The sequence below is a fragment of the Meriones unguiculatus genome, chromosome 10, assembly GCF_030254825.1.
Source record: "Meriones unguiculatus strain TT.TT164.6M chromosome 10, Bangor_MerUng_6.1, whole genome shotgun sequence".
In the NCBI taxonomy this organism is placed as follows: Eukaryota; Metazoa; Chordata; class Mammalia; order Rodentia; family Muridae; genus Meriones; species Meriones unguiculatus.
Window position 1 is genome coordinate 120,689,695 of NC_083358.1, and position 20,967 is coordinate 120,710,661.

The window sequence follows — 20,967 nt, forward strand, 5'->3', positions numbered from 1 at the left end:
AACACATTTTCATCTTTAGTGAACCCAGATTTAGAAACAGACTAGAATATGTAACTTTGGTCTATACCAATCCATAGTTGATTTTGAATTTTTATCTATTGGCCAAAGTACTTTGATGATCTGCCTTAAGAACAAAATCTTCTTTCTGCTCTCCTGTGTTGAGGAACAAATGATTAGACAAAGGTGAGATATAAATAAATGTGGAGTAATGTGGAGTGATGTCATTTACTTTTCTTACCATTAGGGCAGAGTAGCTAACCAAAACAACTTAGAAGAGAAGGGGATGATTATCGGGGGTCTATGCTTTAGAAGGTATAGTCCATCATGGTGGAAAAGGTAGGGTGTACAGCAGAGCTCAGTATACAGCTCAGCATCCAGTGTGGCTTGTTCACATCATAGAAGACCAGGAAGCAGGGAATAGGGTCAGGCTATAACACAGAAGGCCTATCAAATGTTTCTGGAATGTTCCATTGAAAACTTCTGGAGCATAGTTGACTGAGGACACCTCTAGTGGCCTGTGTCAGCTAGCCAGACCCTATATTCCCAAAGGTTTCACAACTGACTTGTCAATTAGCACTACCAATAGGGACTACATACGCAAACACATGGACATATGAATACATGCGGTTTTCCATTTTGCATCTCATAGTGCAAAATGCATTTAATCCAACATCAAAAGTTTCCATACACGTTCAATGCCAAGAGTCTCTACCGAGATTCATGTCAGTCTCTCAGCTGTCAGCTATAATATAAGCAAAACAATATAGAAAACCAGGTATCTTAATGACATTTCTGTGGGCATAGGGGGGTATTTCATGCATTGTATCAAGTTACTTCTACCTCAGTATGCCTCTGCCAAAATGGAATGTGGTTGCTTCTCTTACTCTGTAGCCCAATGACCACCTTTCAGGGCTTTGTAGTGATATCATGTCATCTCCAACAGGCTTGGTGAGGCTTCCCTGTATGGCCTTGTCTCCAGCAGGCATGGCCTCCTTTGGCCTTGACATACTCAGTATCAGAGGTTATTTTGCAGAAATAACACATTCATAGTATCTTTAACATCCTGGGGTCTTTAATGCAAAGTTCCACCTTTATAGCGTTGTCTATATCACTCTCTGGACCTCCATATGTGAAATCTAATCCTGCTACACATTACCTACCCTTGCTGGAATCTTGGTGACTTTATCCATGATGCTGTAAGTCCTTCAAGCGTCAGCAAAACCTCCACCATGCAGATGATGCCAGGTTCCTTTGCCAGCTCAATACTCAGCCGTGCCTTACTGGACCGTGGCTGAAGTAACATCAGTTTCTATGCAGCTAGACCAGGCAAAGCATTTCCCTACGTGATGCTGCTCAGGCAGGGTGCCGTGTGGTGGCATTCTCTGTTCAGTCACCTTTTTCATGGGCATTTTCTTCTGAAAAACAAAAATTTTAATGGGCTTTTACTTTACACCATGGAGTCACTGATGGGCAGGCTCGTTTACCCTTCAGGCATCTTTCCTATTGTTCTCCTGCAAAGTGAATTGTTTTTCTCTTTAATGGTGTTAGATCTCCTTAAACAACAAGAGCCACTTGTCCAGACCTACCATGGCTAGAACTTTAAGTGCACCTGCTTTCCTTTTCTCACTGAAGTGCACATTTTTTTTTTCACATCTTCAGAAGGACGAAGAATTTAGCTGTAATGTTTCATGATAAGACTAGCTAAAGCATGTCAGTAACACCCATTCTCAAGTCTGAGAGTTACGCTGTCTTGAAATTGTCTCAGCTGGGAAATCAGGCCAATGCTTTCACATTCAGCCTCACTTACCTTTATAGGACTCAGAATAAAAACAAATCATTTGCCAAAATGTAACACAGTCTCAAGTCCATTCAGACAGAATTATTTTTCCCCTTCGAAACCTTATGAACACAGCTTTTCTTTCTTTTTCTGTTTTTATGGATTGTGCAAGTAACATTATTTAATGTTTTATATTAGTAAAATATTTTTAATTAAAATGCTTTTATGTACATTCCTTTAATCCAAATGATTAATTGGTAGAAGTAGATTTTTTTAATTTTAAGAATTCTTCTCTCATATATTATATCCCAACCACAGTTTCCTCTCCTCTACTTCCCCGTGCCTCTCTACCCTATCCCCACTGTCACCCAGAGACATGCACCAGACATTCCATGTCAAGCTACAATAGAACAGGCACATACAGTCATATCAAGGCAGGTTGAGCAAAGCAACCCTGTACAGGGAAGAGAGTCCCACAAGTAGGTAAAAGAGTCAGGGACAGCCCCCACCCCCACTGTTAGGATTTCCACAAGAGCACCAAGCTTCTCAGCCATAACACATAGGCAGAGGCCCTGGGTCACACCACTCAGGTGCCCTGATCAGTCAAGTTCTCATGAGTCCTGATCAGTTGGTACTGAGGGTGCATAGAATGAACACAGTTATTAACTGTCTGTCTGTCTGTCTGCTGGCACTCATCTTCCAGATGTCCTATGCTACATCTCCCAGATATAATAAACGCTACTCCAGCCCATAGCTCTGATCGTTTTATGTTCCTCCCACAAACCATTTGCCTGTAAGTCACACATCCGGCTCATCAGAGACTGACCACTCTTCTCACTACTGCTTTTCTGTGTCAAATATTCATTTGCATCTTGAGTTCTTTATGTATTGTAAATATTAGTCCTCTGTCAAATATAGGGTTGGTGGAGATCCTTTCCCAATCTGTAGGCTGTAATTTTGTTCTGCTTTACAGAAGCTTTTCAGTTTCATCAGGTCCCATTTATTGATTGTTGCTCTTAGCGCCTGTGCTGTTGGTGTTTGTTCAGGAGGTTGTCTCCTGTGCCAATGAGTTCAAGGCTCTTCCCCACTTTTTCTTCTAACGTGTTTAATGTGTCTGCTTTTATATTGAGGTCTTTGATTCACTTGGACTTTAGTTTTGTGCAGGGTGATAAGTATGGATCTATTTGCATTTTCTACATGTAAACATCCAGTTAGACCAGCACCATTTGTTGAAGATGCTGTCTTTTTTCCATTGTATAGTTTTAGCTTCTTTGTCAAAAATCAGGTGTCCATAAGTGTGTGGGTGTATTTCTAGTTCTTCTATTTGATTCCAGCTGGTTTCTGTGCCAGTACCATGCAGTTTTTACTTCTGTTGCTCCATAGTACAGCTTGAGATCAAGAATGGACATACCTCCAGAAGATTTTTTGTTGTAGGGGATTGTTTTAGCAATTCTGGGTTTCTTGTTATTCCAAATGAAGTTGAGAATTTTTCTTTCAAGGTCTGTAAAGAATTGTGTTGGTTATTTGATGGGAATTGCATTGAATATGTAGATTGCTTTTGATAAGATGGCCATTTTTACTATGTTAATCCTGCCAAGCCATGAGCATGGGAGATCTTTCCATCTTCTGAAATCTTCTTCTATTTTTTTTTTATCAGAGACTGGATGTTTTTTTCATGCAAGTCTTCGGTTAGAATCACAGCAAAGAACTTTGTGTCCTTTGTGGCTATTGTTAAAGGTGTTGTTTCCCTAATCCCTAATTTCTTTCTCAGCCCATTTGTCTTTTTCTTCAGGAGGACTATTGATTTTTTTTTTTTTTTTTTAGTTAATTCTGTATCCAGCTACTTTGTTGAAGGAGTTTATCAGCTGTAGGAGTTCCCTGGTAGAATTTTTGTGGTCACTCATGTATAATATCATATCATCTGCAAATAGTGATACTTTGACTTCTTTAGCCCAAGGCAACTCAGCATCCAAGTGGGTTCCCTAGTAATGGCAACAGGTACTGTCTCTGACATGAACTCAGTGGCTGGTTCTTTGATCAACTCCCCCTGAGGGGGGTGCTGCCTTACCAGGTCACAGAGGAAGACAGTGCAGCCAGTCCTGATGAGACCTGATCAGACTAGGATCAGGTGGAGGGGAGGAGGACCTCTTCTATCAGCGAACTGGGGGAGGGGCATGGGAGGGTAAGAGGGAGAGAGGGTGCAATTGGGAGAGGCCAAGGGAAGGGGCTACAGCTGATAAACAAAGTGAATAAACTGTAATTAGTATAAAAAAAGAAATAAAGAAAGACCATGTGGAGGCCCAGAAAAGGTTAACACAGTTATTTTTTAATTCCTCTCTTTTTTGTATAAAGAGCCTGGTGATGAGCTAACTTCTCTCTGTAGAAACCAATAAGACTTGTGTAAAAATAACAATAGGCAAAACGAAGCTCATTCCTTTGTGATGCTGTGACAGAATATTAAAGGCTAAAGCATCTACAAAGAGTATCAGAGTTTTAGCTTATGGTTTGGAAGTCAGTAAATCCAACTACTGAATGCACAGTTCTACAACAGAAGATGTGAGAGGAGGGACATAACATTGCTTTAGTAACACTGTAACCATTTCTTTAGCAACCAGCTTATTTCCATGACCTAAACACCTATTAGTCTCTTCTACCTGATAACTTGCATTGATAATTGAGTTACCAATACAAACGCTTTGGAGAAGACAATTGCCTTACAAAGAATCAATATAGAAAAAGATGTAAACCTATTTATTTATACATATACAGTTAAGTAAATAGTCATCACTTTGTATCTATAGTAAATTGATTCCATGTATGCCAAAAATTGTAGTGCTTAACTAAGTCTTTTATATAAATGAAGATATTAAATAATCTTTCTATTACTTATAGTACTTAGGGCAATATAAATATTGTATAATTGTTGACTGTTTATTTTGACCTGGATCAAAATATAGCTCACTTCTAAAACCTCAGGTCACTAAGTGTTTCAATATAGCTATCCCAACCTTATCAGCTGAGAGGTTAAGCATGCTCTTTTTTTTTTTTTAAGCATCCTCTCTTAATATTACTAGTCATATGCAAACTTTTTTTCTGATCTGTTTTTCTAGACTGTGGTGTGTGGTTAAAGAAACAAGGCAATCTTATCTTTCTACCTCTGCTCTTCCACTCAGCGTTTCTAAATGATGATCACAGCAGCACTGGTGTAATTTCTCTCTTGTAACTGGATAACTGTGAGGACTGAACACATACCACACTCATTTACCTTGCTCACAGTCATTTCTTGGCTTCTCAAATACCCTGTGCTTCTCAAAATACACAAGGCAGCATCATTTACCTTTTCAGTTTTGAGCAGCATGGTATGTTTACATGCTAGTGAAACAAAGAACTCAGTAGCACACATGCAAGTAGTAGTCAAAATTAGGAAATACTTTGGAATAAGAAGGTAAAATTAAATAATCCAGTCTTGGCAGTCTTATTACAGATCCTTAATATTTATTTATTATGCAGCAGCTACACAAAGCTGAAGAATGCGGGAAAAGACTATGCATGAACTTAGTTGTCTTGGTATAAAATAGAAAAAACATTGACTAGTCACCTATCTGTCATCTATCTACCTATCTACCTACCTACTTGCCTCTATTTATCTTTCTACCTACTGTCTATCACCAACTATATCTATCTCCATATATTATATATAATTTAATATATATTAAGTTATATATAATATAAAATATATATTTATATTAAATTGTTCTTGCATGTTTGGGATACAGCAGAAATTATTAACTACTATTTCAAATACAAATTTCAAATACATTGGTTAGATAAAATATATGTCTATGTTTTTCTATGATGGCTGCATTCTTTTATAACAATCTGATTCTAGTTAACTTTGTCATTCCTTTGGCAAAATCCTCATTGTGTTGCCATTTTGTTTCCTTCAATGCTGTTATAAAAACTTACCTTCTCATTTCTTATGCCAGCGCTTTTAGTCAGTTGAGAGGTGTGTAACAAAATTTCTGTGATTTTTTTATGGCAAGGAATCAATTCTGGTATCCATTGCAGGATTTACACACTGAGTATTGTGATAAGAAAAAAATTTCAGTAGTGAATGAAATAACAGAGACAGTTATACAGTGTGATTATCTGTAATCACTGTTGCCCTTTAAACGTGGTAATCAGTGCATGTGAACCGTGATCAGTTGACTTCATTAATGCAATCAAATCCAGCATATTAATGTAGTCAATGTAATCAAATCAAATAGCAATCATTTGATGTCCTATAAAAACAACAACAAGGTATATACTTTTGAATGTAAATAAGCTTTAAAAATGATCAAATTAACTTGGTTGAGGGGAAAGAAGCCAGAGTTTGAGACGATGACAAAATATCCCAGGCAGAAGAAGAGAAAATAAGAATGGTGTGACTGGCGGGTTGGAAGCCTTTCTCCAAGCGCTGTGAGGTTTCCAGCTGAAGGAGTTAAGGCTCTCTTTGCTCTCCTTCCCTCGCTCCAGCTCCACCTGGTTGACTCCTGACTTTGGAAAGCACTGAAGTCTGAGGCGTGAATTCTAGACCTTTCAGGATGAAAGTGTTGGGTTAGGAAGAAGAGTAATTTTTAGTGGGAGTCAGGTAGAAAGGCAGAATGCAGCTATAGGTGAAGCCATGGGGGTTAAAGTTTGATGAGGAACTTTAGGTTGTTTGAGGAAAAGGGATTTGTCTTCTCCAGGGATGTGGGAGGTGATGAGATGTAACAAAGGGAAATTAGGCTTGAAATGAAAGGGCAGGGGAGAAAAAGTCATTAATAACTAGGTTGTGCACACTACAATTATTCTCTGGATGGTGAAACTGCTCATTAGAGTTTGTCTGAGGTCCACAAAAATGGTTAACATGCATTTTTGGTGGAACAGGTTAGATGCACTTGCTAATGCATTTGTTTTCCTCATCTCTTAATTGTAATTTAAAGTGACTTGATCATATGCAGTCTTCTGGTTTATAGGATCACTATGCTTTCCAAACTAACTCCAGTCCTGCATCCATGAAGCTTCAAGTTTCCTGAGCCCTTACCCTTCTCAGATGAACTGATTTAAAAAATATCCTCGGTGTGTTTTAACCTTCCCCTTCAAATTATATTCCATTGAGGAATGTTATTCCTATTGCTACCTAATGACAAAAATGGCAATAAAGTATCATTTAATTATTCTTTGGAATGTGTTAAAATTTTTCAGTGGCTATAAGAACAATTATAATGAGAGGTCTAATTTAATTTTCAAATGAGTGTTTGGGGAATAAAAGAAAAAAAAACAGATGACAATGCTCCTGGGATATGATTGTTCAGCAGAAGAATGTATTATTAATGCTATTTAAAAAATCAGTTCATTATTTGATATGAAACACAACCCATAAAAAAAGCGATATTGGATTCCTTCATTGTTTCAATAGCACTGTAAGTGGTATGGCCTTTAAAGTACATATTGTGGTTTTCTCTAGGGAGAAACAAGCTGTTTTATTTCTTAAATTCCTATGGCTTTTGGGGGATAGTGGAGGGGCATATATGGATACTTGCGTCCAGCTATTAAACCAAAAACAGTGAAGGATGAAGGGAGGGAAGAAAAAGAATATTGATTTTTAAAATTTCATTATTTATTTACAACATACAGGAATTTGAGAGGTGGCATTTGTGAAAAATCTATGTGTGTGAGTGATGTGCATGTGTGTGTGTGTGTGTGTGATTATGAGGACACATGGCTTTAATTCCTGTATCCTTTATCAATGGGGGGATGAAGTATCCTTCATTTTTCATGTGGAATTTTTTTTTTTTTTGTATTTTAAATTTTCCAGTGAGGAAAGTACATACTCAGTGACTATAAACACAAATGTAGATGTTGTTGGTGACTTTGACATTCATTTACACATGCTATGACCCTATTTTAAGTTACCTATATTTCAGAGGATTTTTTATGACCAGAAAAGAGAAAGAAGCCAGTCACCAGTGTGTTACAGTCCATTTTTAGAGTAGAGGTCCTGTCCTTGACTGCCTGAATGCCAAGTCCTGGCTTCTTTCCCAAGTTCTTGAACCTGCAAAACAGGCATGGTAAGAATGCCCATTTCCTATGCTTGTTGTTGTACACACTAGTCTTGCCATGTTTCTAAAGTATGAGGGACAATTTGCACAGCACTGTGTCCTGCTGCTAACAAAGGAACTGCATCACCTCTCCATGAAGTTAGATCCACTTTAATATATAAAAAACACATTTTTTTAAGTCATAAATCCCATCCTAGTTTTCAGGGGCTCATTTTTGCATAGTCCTTAATCATTTTTGAATAGTTGGCCCAAATTATGTGATCTTTTTGTGGTTCTTAGATACTGACAGCGTCCCCAAATTTCTACTTTTTTAAAAATGTGTACTGACCTGCAAGTTTTAATAATCTTTCTGTAATCCTCATGCTGCCTTATTCATATGCCTGTAAACTATTTCTCTGAGCTACCTATAATTTTTTTCTAAAACTTAAAAGTCTGTTCATTTGATGGTCTTCTGACTGAGAACTTCCTCCTCTGTCATGACCAGCATTGATATGTGTGCTGCATGTCCTCCAACCCAAGTATCTTCAGTAGCTCTTAAGTGTGTTTATGATTATCTAACAATGCTCTGATCCCAACATACCAGAAATGAGAAAAATGCTCATGCAACTCTTCCGTTTTCTTCTTGTTCCTTAAGCTGTTACTGTTCTAAGTTCAGTATTTTTGGAGAGAAAAAAAAAAAAGCATTCAATGTTCAAAGCCTTGGGGAAGCTTTACGTGGTGTTAAGAGACAGGGAATGTCAATGAAGGAAGAGGGACTTGGCCTTTTTCTTAGCTTTCATTTAGTTATTGCTTCAAGCTTTGTTTCTTTCGTTGTTTGTTTATAATAGGGTCGCATGTAGCCTAGGCTAGCCTGGACCACATTGTGTGCCTTGGTTAGCTTTAAGTTCCTGATCCCTCAGCTGCATCCTATGCTGGGATCACCAGCAAATGTCCACCAAGCTCCTCACTGCTCATTCATTCACATTTCTAAATCCTGTTTGCATACCCAGAATAAAGGAAGAGGGTCTGAAGCAGAAGCTGACTATCAGCGAAGTAGTCAGGTAGCTCTTTGACAGACTTTGAACTTTAATGAGTCACCAGAAGATGGAGGTTCAGGTCTTAAAAAGGTGGAAGCTGGAAACCAAGCTGGAAAAGGGAAAACGCTGAAAAAAAAAACTTTCATGGTTAAGTCAGATGTACTCTTTTACCCTAGAATTATAATTCTGTCCAATAGAAATTAGAGGCAGAGAAAAGAAAAAAAGAAAAGAAAATTCAAAAGCATAATCAAGACTGAATGACACTTAGAGGGAAGGAATGTAGAGAGGAAAGGATGAAGCCTAGAGTCAGCTTCTCCCAATGCAGTTCCTCACTTGACCCTGATGTTGAAACCACTCAGTGTCAGAGCACATAGCTATTTACAGATGACCCTCATTGGGTGATTTTTCTTTTTTTCTTTTTCTTTTTCTTTCTTTCTTTCTTTTTTTCTCAAGTATGGTTGTTGATGGCAGAAAGGGTCTTTAAAGGCTTCTGTGTTACAATGGCAAGAGGGCAGAGCATGGCTCCTGGGTGTCTCAGTGTTTGTTCTCAGTATGATTGTTCTTTTATAGGAGGATACATTATCAGTAGTAGTGAAATTTTGCAGTATGCAGTGAGCTGTAATTAGGCAGGACTTAACAGGATTGCTTTGGCTGAGGCAACTTAAGCCACGCCCTGGATTCATCTGCAGAATGTGCACTTTTCCACATATGTGTGCATCCAGTTCATTGTTCTTAGAAGTGTGGGGAATAAACGTGCTCCATTAGAACAAACTCACTTACTTGAGCTTATTCTAGGATTAGCTATTTATTATGTTAGCTAAAATGAAATATTATTTATTCTCTTTCCTTGTACCTGTGGAGAAAGGCTAAAGAACCCTACTCCTTTCAGCCCCATCATGCCCCATGATGGAAGGACTGGCGCTGGAATTCTAGGCTGAAGATTAACTCCCCCCACCTGCTGGCAGCCTCCACCAGGATGACTACTTGTAGTTATTTATGGGCACCTTTTTCCTGGGGCAATCTATGCCTGGGTTGTCCTCCCAGCTGACCCAAAGCTGAATGGACTAAATGTGCTCAAAGAATAATTCGTTTCTTCCTGTGACTACATTCTAGGGTGTAGATCACCACTTTATATAGGAAGCAGAGACAGAAGATGTGAGCCCCTGAGACACAGTGGAAATAGGAGGGCACCAGTGTCCTCCAATCTACCTTGTATTTAGATATTGCAATGTACAGAATCAGAATTCTGACCTGTAAGATGATGGCAGCTGAATGGATAATCCCTGACATTAACAGGCTTTGACAGTCAGCCAGAGTGATTATTAAAATGAGGCTCTGATAATCACCTTTCACATAAAATCCAATGGAATTTGAATTCAAAGAAACCTTAATTTGTTAATCCATCATCTATCTTTCTATCATTATCTATCTATCTATCTATCTATCTATCTATCTATCTATCTATCTATCTATCATCTATGTATCTATTGCTATTTTAATAAGGTGCATGGTGGCAGAGGTGGCTCAGTCCCTTCCTTCATGAGTGTGAAGACCTGATTTGCATCCTCAGAGCCCTTGTAAAAAGCCCAGTATGCTGGATAAATGTAATTCCAGTGATGGTAGAGGCAGGGGGATCTTGGAGCTCACTGTCAAGCTAAAAGTTGGTCAAGTTCTGGACTAGTCAGAGATCTCTCTTAAATAAAAGATGGAAGGCCCCATGAGGAGTGTGAGATCGTCCTGTGTCCTCCATGTGCACAGGTGTACCTGCACATACCTGTGTGTACACATTTACCCACGCATCTATGCATGCACACACACAAATAGGGGATTATACAACTTTGTAAAGAAGACTGATATTGTGCACCTAGAAAGTGATAATTTAAGAGATTAGTGATTATTTTTAACTCTTTCTTTCTATTGAACCCTAGTATATGTGCCAGAGAAACGTCATAAAAAGTGTTGTATCTAAAGATCAGCCTTTCCCCTTATGGCTTTTTAACACTGGAAATGTTACAGTATTCTCTTTAAACTCAGTTTTTTTTTTTTTTTTTCAGATGCAATAATTTCTGTGTGACTCTTCTTTCTCCAACTGTGCTTTTTATCTTTCCTGCTGAATGCTAGAATTCTCTTCAGTAGTACCTGTTGTCCTTCCATTTACTCCCCTCTTGCCTAGATACTCACGTGCCCAGGTTGTTGAGTACAGATCCTCCTTCCCTTCTTTGTCCATCTGCTTCAGTCCATGAGTGAAATACCATCTTTCTTATTCTTTGTATTCTTCCTCTGCTCAGCCTCCATCTTTCTATTTCTGTGGCCATTACCCTAGTTGACCTTATTTTGACTATGTGACTAGAATACTGTAATAGATTCTTATGGCTGCCAACACTTCCCATAACTTTCATTTCAATTCTTCCATTTTGTGTCCCACCCTCTGCTGCATGTTTCATTTTTGAGGCATAGCTCTCACCATACAGTCCTTCTTAAAAGTCCTTAAATTAGTCTCTGTGAGACCCACATGAAGGTCACGCTGAGTGTGCTTGTAAGGCATATGAGTACACTCCTGTGCGTTTACTGCTAGGTCAACAGGGCTGACAGTTACTATATTTTCTCTGATTTTCCTATATTTAATTCAGGTGTGCATTTCTGGCAGGGATACTGAAAAGCGAGGATGTGATCTCCATGCATGGTATCAAAAGAGACGTAATACCCATTCAGTAGCTGAAGATGCTATTTTTGTTCAATTGGTAGAAGCAGTTTAAAGGCTGCTTCCAAGTTTCTTAACTGCAAATATCCTATGTTTCCTTATTCACATAAATATCCCATGGAGAATAATTCGAATGTTTGATTACCTTTTTATGCATTACAACATTGCTTGTAATTTACATCACATCCAAGTATGATTTATGCCTGAAACCATGATTGCTCTGACGTTTGACATATGTACAATGTGAGAGGTGCGGCTACTCATGCTTGTGCATGTAAGGGGTGGTCCCCTGTCGCTGCCTGACTTACCCCCTTGAGACAAACTCCCGCATGAACGCGGAGCTCATGGGGCTACACTGCCATCCAGCAAGTTCCAGCCGTCCATCTCTGTGCCACCAACACCACCACTACCCAATGGCCGGGGTTACAGCTGTGCTCAGCCATACCCTGCCGTGTGCACAGTGAGGTGGTGGCACAAAGCCAAGTCATGCTTGTGAAGTACTCTTCTGTACCAGCTGCATCTGCCAGCCCAGTGATTCTCTTTTTCTATTACACCGTGGTGTGTGGACAGTAGTTGAAAATTTTAACTAGTTAGAAGGAGAAACATTTTCCCTCTTCGTTCACCCATATATTTGTTAGTGAATTTTTATGTATGTTCTAAAGATTGCAGTCTATTAAAATCCCATTTACCTTGTTTAGTGTCCCCAGGGGTGACCTTGGGGACACAGACTCATGATACTTGTAAATATAGGAAGACTGTTTTTCTTCTCTCATACAATAAATGCCAACTACATCTTCCTCTTCCTCACATCCTTTCTCCCTCAACTCCTCGGCCACCCCAACTTTCCCCCAGATCCACTCTTCCTCTGTTTCCCTCCATGGGGAGGAAGACTCTTTTCTTTTGCTTATTTTTCATCATTTTTTTTTCTGACACAGATTTGAGGCCAGTCTTCCACCCTGCCCCTTCCCGACTCCACTGTTTCTCCAGAGAACTGTAGCTGTCTTTTGCTGAAGGATATTTAGGAATCTGGCTTTGGATGACAGGTGGGCTAACTTTACCTTTTATGATTTTTGGCTGAAATCTTTATGTATGCAAAGACTATGCAAATAATTTTCTTCTGATAAGCTTTTATGTTGTTTCCAGAATATAAGTCAGAATATAAGGCTACCTTAGACATACTGATGTATACGTTCGCAAGGATTTGAAAATTTCCTTGGTATATACTTCTTGCAATAAGAGTGTTTCAGTTTGCACAGAGATAAGGAGTATAAAATTCTTACAGGTTATGACATAGACCAGGCTTTGGAAAAAGGCAGTCTCTGCTACATCCAGCACCAGGACTACCCCCTGCCATACCCAGCCATGAACTGGATAGCTGAAGCCATAATTCTGTGGCTCATAATGCTCACTTCTTTTCCTGTTCCATATTTCTCAGCTATTTTCCAATCATAGTATGAAAGGTGATATATGTGGGAAATAAAGAAAAGACATTTTATTACATAGACTTTTATATATGAATATGATACTTAAATTAAATATACTGTTGATTAAAAGCTGTCTATGGATTGAATTTGAAAAGTATTTTACTGAAGTATGTAACTAATTATATGTTATTTAATGTTACTTATAATATCTGCATCATGCACATTTTCACTCCTATGCAACTTTTTCATCCACTCTGTTGAGCTGTCTTCCTCCAAAACACTAGTGAAGCTGAACTGGCAGTGATCTCAGACGCTTCCGTGAGACGATTTAAGTCTGACGGCACATTGTATTGTTCTAAAGCAGTACTTACTGGCTCGGTGTTGGTTTGGAAATGTGTTTGTCACCATGCGTTCTTCTCACACTGTTTCATCAAGCTGTGAGCTGGCTCTTCTTCACATCTCTCTTACCTGTTCTTTACATGTACTGGCATTCCCCTGCATTTACTGACTTCAGCCCAGTCACTCCTCACTGTCCTCACTCTCCTGGAAGCTCTCTGGCTTCCATGATGTGATTTAGTCTATGTCTATTCATCATGCCCAAACCTGTGTCTCTGGATTACAAGCCAGAGATCCCTGACCTCATTAAAATAGTTCAGTTCTCATTTCATCCCATGCTATCTTCAGTGTTCCCTGTCCATTTTTTTTCAGTCAACAAAATCCCTCATATCCTACCTCCTGTGTATGCCACACACTGCTCCCTATCCTTACTACTTTCTCCTAGTTTTTGCTTTCTTGCTTTTACTTCTTTCCTTGAGTTTGTACTTCTTTTACATTTGCCTGCCAGAAAAAAATAAGAACAAATTAGTATGGAATGATGAACTGAAAATAACATGCAGATGTATGAAAACTAAAGAGGCCTTCTCCTTGCATCTTATATCCTGCAGCAGTATACTTGAAGATGTGTTCTTATCAACCTGCATTAGACATCCTGTGATGCTTATTAAAAATGAAAAAAAAAGTGAATCAGAATCTGGCTCCGTCAAGCAATCATTCAGTAGTCAGGGATCCTTTATGAGTGACAGAGGACTCAAAAGCTCCAACCACTCAAAGGAACATCAGTAGGTTATTTTCATGTGCCCTAAAGTTTAATAGTTGTTCTTTTAATATATTTATAAAGTGCTGAAGGGGCCATACAAAGTCTTCCACAGTCTAGTTCTTTCTAAATTTTCAATTCCTAGACTAGACCTTAATTTCTATGAATATAAAACCTGAAACCCCTCTGCTAATTACTGCTTATTTCACTTCCTCATGATGTAACCATAATGTCTGGGATGCTGTTCAACTTCACTCCCTTGCTGGCCCATAAGCAAATCTATCTCAGGGCATCGCTTAGTTATCTTCTTCTATGAGACTTGCTGATATCATCATGTGACCAACACACCACAGATTTTGCATGATGAGTTCTGTATCCCAAAAGCAGTCATCAACTTTTGTTCTCATGGCAGCTGTCTAATTTACACTCAGTAAAGATTTGAGACATTAATAGTATGTGTATGAAGCCTATAAGAAAATATGGGTTTCATCCATTGTCTTTAGTTGTGTGACACGGCAGCCTGAAAACTTATGGTTTGAAGCAAAAGCCACTTGTTGAATTCAGAAGAGTGGGGTGGTAGTTTTTTCTGGTATCAGCTAAGTGACTCTTGATTCAAGCTTCTTCTCTTATGCCTATGGTTCTGTTTCTAAGAATAGGATCATTGTGTGGAGCGACAGGAATAGCTGGTCTATAATCCACAGATTTGAAGAGTAGCCCTCTGTGAACAGACTGTTCTGAGAAACGAACGAGGAGAGCTTCTTTTTGGTTGCTTTGAGACAAGGTCTCATTATGTAGCTCTGGCTGCCCTGAAACTCACTATAAAGGCCAGGCTTGCCTAGAACTCAGAGATATGCCTGCTTCTGCTTTGTGAGTGCTGGTACTAAAGGCCTGTAGTGGGCACCTGCTTTGGAGGCCTATTCTTTGAGTTGGCACAATTATTATGTCTGCTGCTCTGTGTTAGCCAAGGTGAGGCTCAACACCAGTCCAGATTCAAAGACTGAGGAAGATTCCAACATTTGTTGATCAGAGACACTGAATTATATAACATGTCCTTTTTTCCCCCCATAATTTGCTCTCTGGATATTATGTATGTGAGTGGTGGAGGATTGCAATGCAACTGCAGCCTGGAATCTGATTTGCTTTATAAGTAGGCTTATTTTATTGAAACTTCAAACAGTTCCATTAGCAGATTTTACTGCTTCTTTCTCTTCACTCCTATCCGTATCTGAGTTCTCTTCAAATAGCCTGTTCTGGAGTCAGCCTAGCATAGCATCTGTTCAAGATGACTGATAACAGTGATGTGGTCCTCAGTTAAGTTTCTGGATTGAGCTGACTCACAAAAGGATGTTCTCAAGCTCAGCAAGCCATAGAAAGCAAGAGTGAAGGGCACATTGCTAGGAGAAGAGCACTCACTTTGATATCCTTGAAATTCACCTTTCTCTTTCGGCTTTATCATCTTAAAATTTGACAGTTTCCTGCCTTCATTAATGTCAGTTGACATATTTTCTTTTTAAAATGAAATTCATCTTCTTATCTGCTAGTGGAACTCTTCATTGCTAGACATCACTTTCTGTAAAGGTTTCTCTGCTGATGGCACCGAGTGTTCTGAGGTAAAGCTTGTACTTTGGAGGCTCAGAATTAGTTATCAGTGTTGGCACCTCCTTTTTCTGCTTTCAATGATTAGTGTAGCTCCATTGATGTTTTTAGTTTTCTCAACAGGTCTTAGAAAGAAATGGAGGGATACATTGTCATTAAAAACAGCATGAGGAGTGAAAATAGTTTGCACATTATTAAGTAGGCCTTCGGGCTTTCTAGTTTAAAATTTTTCTTCCCTTGTTTCTATCTCCCCTTACTGTTTTTAACCTCTTTTCTTCTTTCTTTCTTTGTTGTTTCTTTCTTTCTGCTTGCTATTTTCTTTCCCTTATATAACCTCTGATTTTCTTCCTCAAGAATTTTGAATAAAAGAAAATCCCTGTACTCCTTCCCCTCTACTTTTTCTTTCTCTTAACACAAAATGGTTTTTATGCGCCTCTAGGAGCTGGATAGTCCTGCTTCCAAACAGCAGCAGGATTTCTTCTCATCTCCAAGGGCACTTCGGTCACCTTCTTGTTCCTGATCCCCTGAAGCCTGACATCCAATCCTGGCCTTTCTCAAGGGGAAAAAAGGTCTATAATTTTCTTTGTGACCTGGCTATTGGGATGTGTGTGTTGCACTACTCAATGCACAAAGCTGTTGCCTGTGATACAGCCTGCTCAATGGAGAAATGGGATTTGGCTGCTTGTAATGAGAATTTGATGTGACTGGAAATTGAACAGAAGTGTCTCTTTATGGAAGGTGCTGAGCCTTATAACAGTCATTCAGTGGCAGGAGTTATTGTTTTTCACATTACTTTTCAACTGAAATCTTTTCAGCACCTCATGAGACAATACCTACCCTTGTATACCCCTTCTCTCCAACACACACACACACATGTACACACGCACATGCACACCCCAGCTCAGTAGCATTTCCCTTATGGCCATAAAAAGCAAAAAGGTACAGTGACCTCTTTCTTTGCCAGATAAAGATTTGTCTTTTTTCCCTGCTGTAAGCTAAAAGTCTTATTTTCCTTTTTTGCACAGTAGAACTGTTCTCTCATGAAATTACATTCCTTAAGTGACAAATGAGGGGTAGAAAAAGAAAAAAAATTAGATATGATACTACAGACTCGAAATGTACATAAACACTCTCATTATTCACTTTGTATGCCCACTGCAGCCCCCTCCCTTGTCTCCTCCCAGTCCCATCCCCTCCCGTTTCTCCCCCTAGACCCTTACCCTGGTCCTCTGAGAGAGGAGGGCTTCCTCCCTTTCTTTCTGACCCTAGCTTATCAGGTCTCATCAGGACTGGCTGCATCATCTTCCTCTGTGGCTTGACAAAGCTATGCCCCCTAGGGGGAGGTGATCAGAGAGCCAGCCACTGAGTTCATGTCAGAGACAGCCCCTGTACCCTTTACTAGGGAACCCACTTGGAAACTGGGCTTCCTTTGAACAGGGGGTCTAGTTCCTCTCCATGTATAGTCCTTGATTGGAGTATCGGTCTCTGCAGGGCCCCTGGACCCAGGTATTTTGACTCTGTTCTCCTTGTGGAGTTCCTGTCCTTAAAAAAAAATATTTTTTTTTCAAATCTTCCATAGAGCCTTTTGTTTTGTTTTGCTTTTCTAGACAAGGTTTTCCTTTGTAGCCCTGGATGTCCTGGACTTACTTTGCAAACCAGGCTGTCTTCAAACTCACAGAGATCCACCTGCCTCTGCCTCCCCAAGGGGTGGGATTAAAGGTGTGTCCACCACACCTGGCTCCATAAAGCCCTTCTTGCACATATACAAACACTTCAGTCTTTACAGAACTAAAAGAACATGTGCACTGAACAAGTTTTGAGTTTGTATTTAAACACATGTTGTAAAGAAATGATTCCTTGCTCCACTCACAATTCAACTTACCAAACTTGAACAAGTTGGACTGTAAAGATGGCTCGGTAGGTAAAGCTCTCACTGGATGAGTGTGAGGACCCAAGCTCAAGTCTTTCAAACCCACATGACACCAGAGAGTGTAGCATTTGCATCTGTAATCCCAACATTCTTATGATTGGGTGAGATGTGTGGATAGGAGTTTCCAGAAGCTTGTGGAGTAGGTAGCCTGGACTAGATAAAGCGGATGTCAAGGGACAGGACTCAAGCAAGGTGAAAGGCAAGGACCGACAGCTGACATTATCCTCTGACTTCTGCTTATATACACTGTGGCATGTGCATACCTATGCACACACACACACAAACACACATACATACACACAAACATGCACCCAGAAACACACACACAAACACATACATACACACAAACATGAACCCAGAACCACACACACAAACACATAAGTACACACACACACACACCCAGAAACACACACACACACACACAAACACATACATACACACAAACATACAACCAGAAACACATACATATACACACACAGAGACACACATAAACATTTTTAAATAAAAATATCTTGAAAACATTTTAAACAAGAACAGCATTTCTCCTTCTGTTTTTCCAAGTAAGCACTACATCTCCATTGCAAATTCGCATCTTAGAGGTATCTTTTTGTATAATCTCAAATTTCTTTTATTCACTATAATTTATTCTTTCCTAACAGGAAACATGCCAAGAAAAGTCAATGAGTAGGGAACTGCATAATTTTTATTTGTCTTTTATGGTATTCGATAGCAACTGAAGTTCTGATTTCTCACACCTTTTATAAATTTTCATATATGTAAAACATTTGGTAAACTTTTAGTTGATCAAAAACGCTTTGGGGGAAATGTGTCATGTGGATCTATAGGTCTGGCAATTACCCACTGTGTTTCTTGAATTTTCCAAAATTATAATGATGATGTTATCAGCTACATCAGAGTTACTTTTTAAAAAATCAACAATAACACTTAACGTTCTTCTAATCTTAGAAGGTATCCTAAGCCCTCCAGTCCCAGTTTTCATTTGTCTACAGACTAAAATTCTAGAAATAAACAGGTGATAGACAGTAATAATGCCTATTGCATACTGTTGTCTTTGCTCTATTTTATCACTCTCGTTAATCCACTAATCATTGGCATGTATGTGTAGGACAAACAACATTCATATCATTCAATTCTTGTAGTGCTTTGAAACATACACTAGGGTCCTGGAATATGTCCCTTGGGATGATGAGGAAGTCATTTATCTTACCTTCTGCAGTCAGAGGTTATGGCTTTGTGTTTAAGAGTTCTAATGGCTTCAAAAGAGAGTTTACATCAAAGCTAACCTTTTCTGGGGGCTCTTCCAGTGTGGAGGACTGTATCTTGCCAAGCAACTTGGAAAGTCTTTGATAAAGTTAGACAGGGAATGTTTCTTTTTCCTTCCTGCTGTTCATATGCAATGGCATCATGAAATGTAATGAAACATTACACAGGGGTGGCTGTAGACAATGACATGAACTAAATGCCTCAATTCCATTCTTAAAATATGCATCAAAATATATGTATTGTAACCTGCTTAAATTCTATAGCCCCTCTATCGAGACTTTATTTTTTAGCATAACTATGGCTCCTCTGTTAACACCTGCTGTAGCCTTTAGCATATCAGAAGCCATTTTACCTCCAACTGTCCATTTTGATTGTCTCTATGATTTCATTTCTCATACCTTGTATATTTTGTTATCTGAAACTATGAATTTCTCCAAACTACAGAACTAATCAAATTAAAAGTCATTTAGAAATGTTTTGTCTAGGTAGCCAAATGGATGTAATGTTCCTTCCGACACCTGGATACTTGGTGTCATTTTTGTTATTTGGTTGTTACCTAGTTGTGGTTTGTTTCCTACACCTGGTTACAGTTTTCTTATCTAGTTGTTACCTGGTTATTTTATATTATTTTTTTGCATAAAAAGAACTGCCTTAGGAGGAGACCAACATCATAATCCGCTCCCAAGTCCAGATTATGGCCTTGTTTTGCATTCAGTAAACCTCTGTTGAGTGGAGTCTGGTGTCTGAGTGGTCAATGAGGGGCTGTTCCTGAACCCATAACAATATCAAATCCACCTTTACAAAGATATAATAAATACCCTAAAAGTTTTGAATGTTTAAGACAAGGGAGAAGAGCTAACAGTAGCACGAGAACTTTCACAGTTTTCTATTGTTGTTGTTTTTGGTGTGCTCTTGACAGAATGTTCACAGTTTTCTGTTGTTGCTGTTCTTGGTGTGCTCTTGACAGAATGTTCACAGTTTTCTGTTGTTGCTGTTTTTGGTGTGCTCTTGACAGAATGTCCAACATCTGCACTGAGAATTTATTTCAATGCTGGGTCTGGGTTAACCATCTTCTTAATTAATACATATGTTGGGTTATTAATTCACTGGAAAATTGCTATTACTATATAAAATAAACTTATTTTATATCTGGAGTATGTAGAGACAAGTGGGCAATGTGTTATAATTAAATCACAGTGCTGATAGATAAAGAATTGATCATATGATTTCACTACTTGAAAACCTGTGATGCCATGAAAATGCTCAATGTTGCTATGACCAAACATCTTTGCTATCAGGATACTTAGGACCTGTGTCTGTGTTAATGAGAAGAGGAGGGCTGGTCTCATGAATGCCAGGTTTTGTGTCTTTCTGATTCTATTAATTCTATTCTGATTCTCTGCAGTGGATTTAGGATTTTACAGAAGTCCTTTTAAAGAACCAAAGGAGCTTTCAAGCTCTTGATCTCTTATCCATGCAGATCATAACAGCTGAACCTATATTCAGAACCAACTTTTATCCATTCTTTAGTTTTTCCTCTCTTCATCTCCTTCTTAAAATACCCTGTCAGCAGCTTCCCCTGGAAAACAGCCAGTCTTTCTCCAGCTCTGTCAGCACTCACGGACACTTTGCACACAGATATTTCAGGCAGTCTTTTTGTAAGCCTCTCTCTGGATGAGCAGCTGTGTGCAAACCTGACTTACAGTGTGATGGTGGAAGGTGTTTGTAGACCACAGGCAGGAGGACCAGTTTTGTGCTGCATTTGTTTTTATGCAATAGGAAAAGAGAAGAAAGTCCTCCTTTAGCTCTCACTCTTCTATTCTTTCCCCTGGGTCTATAAAGAAATATTGTCATTTCTAAGGCATCATCTGGGGTGATAAAAACTGCAATTGATATTCTCCTCTACAATTTGTGCACCTTTTTCAGAGCCTTCATTTTTCTTCCTGTAACTGTTAAGCTTATCTTTTTGACTCCAAGTGGAAATAAAACTGTCTTAGTTGATATAGCACATTTTTTTTTCCCAAACAACACCTCAGTAGGAAATAGCCACAGGCATATAT

General features: G+C 39.0%; 1 protein-coding gene across 11 annotated transcripts in view; it reads left to right on the forward strand.

The window, feature by feature from the left end:
* Inpp4b (inositol polyphosphate-4-phosphatase type II B) overlaps window positions 1-20,967 on the forward strand; it is a 796,958-nt gene that overhangs the window by 267,770 nt on the left and 508,221 nt on the right. For 3 of the 11 annotated variants that reach the window (XM_060393225.1, XM_060393226.1, XM_060393230.1), the window contains one exon: window positions 12,516-12,623. The exons of the other annotated variants lie outside the window; for them this stretch is intronic. The gene's annotated coding sequence lies outside the window, so the exon portion shown is untranslated. The remainder of the gene's footprint in view (window positions 1-12,515; window positions 12,624-20,967) is intronic. 11 annotated transcript variants of the gene reach the window in all.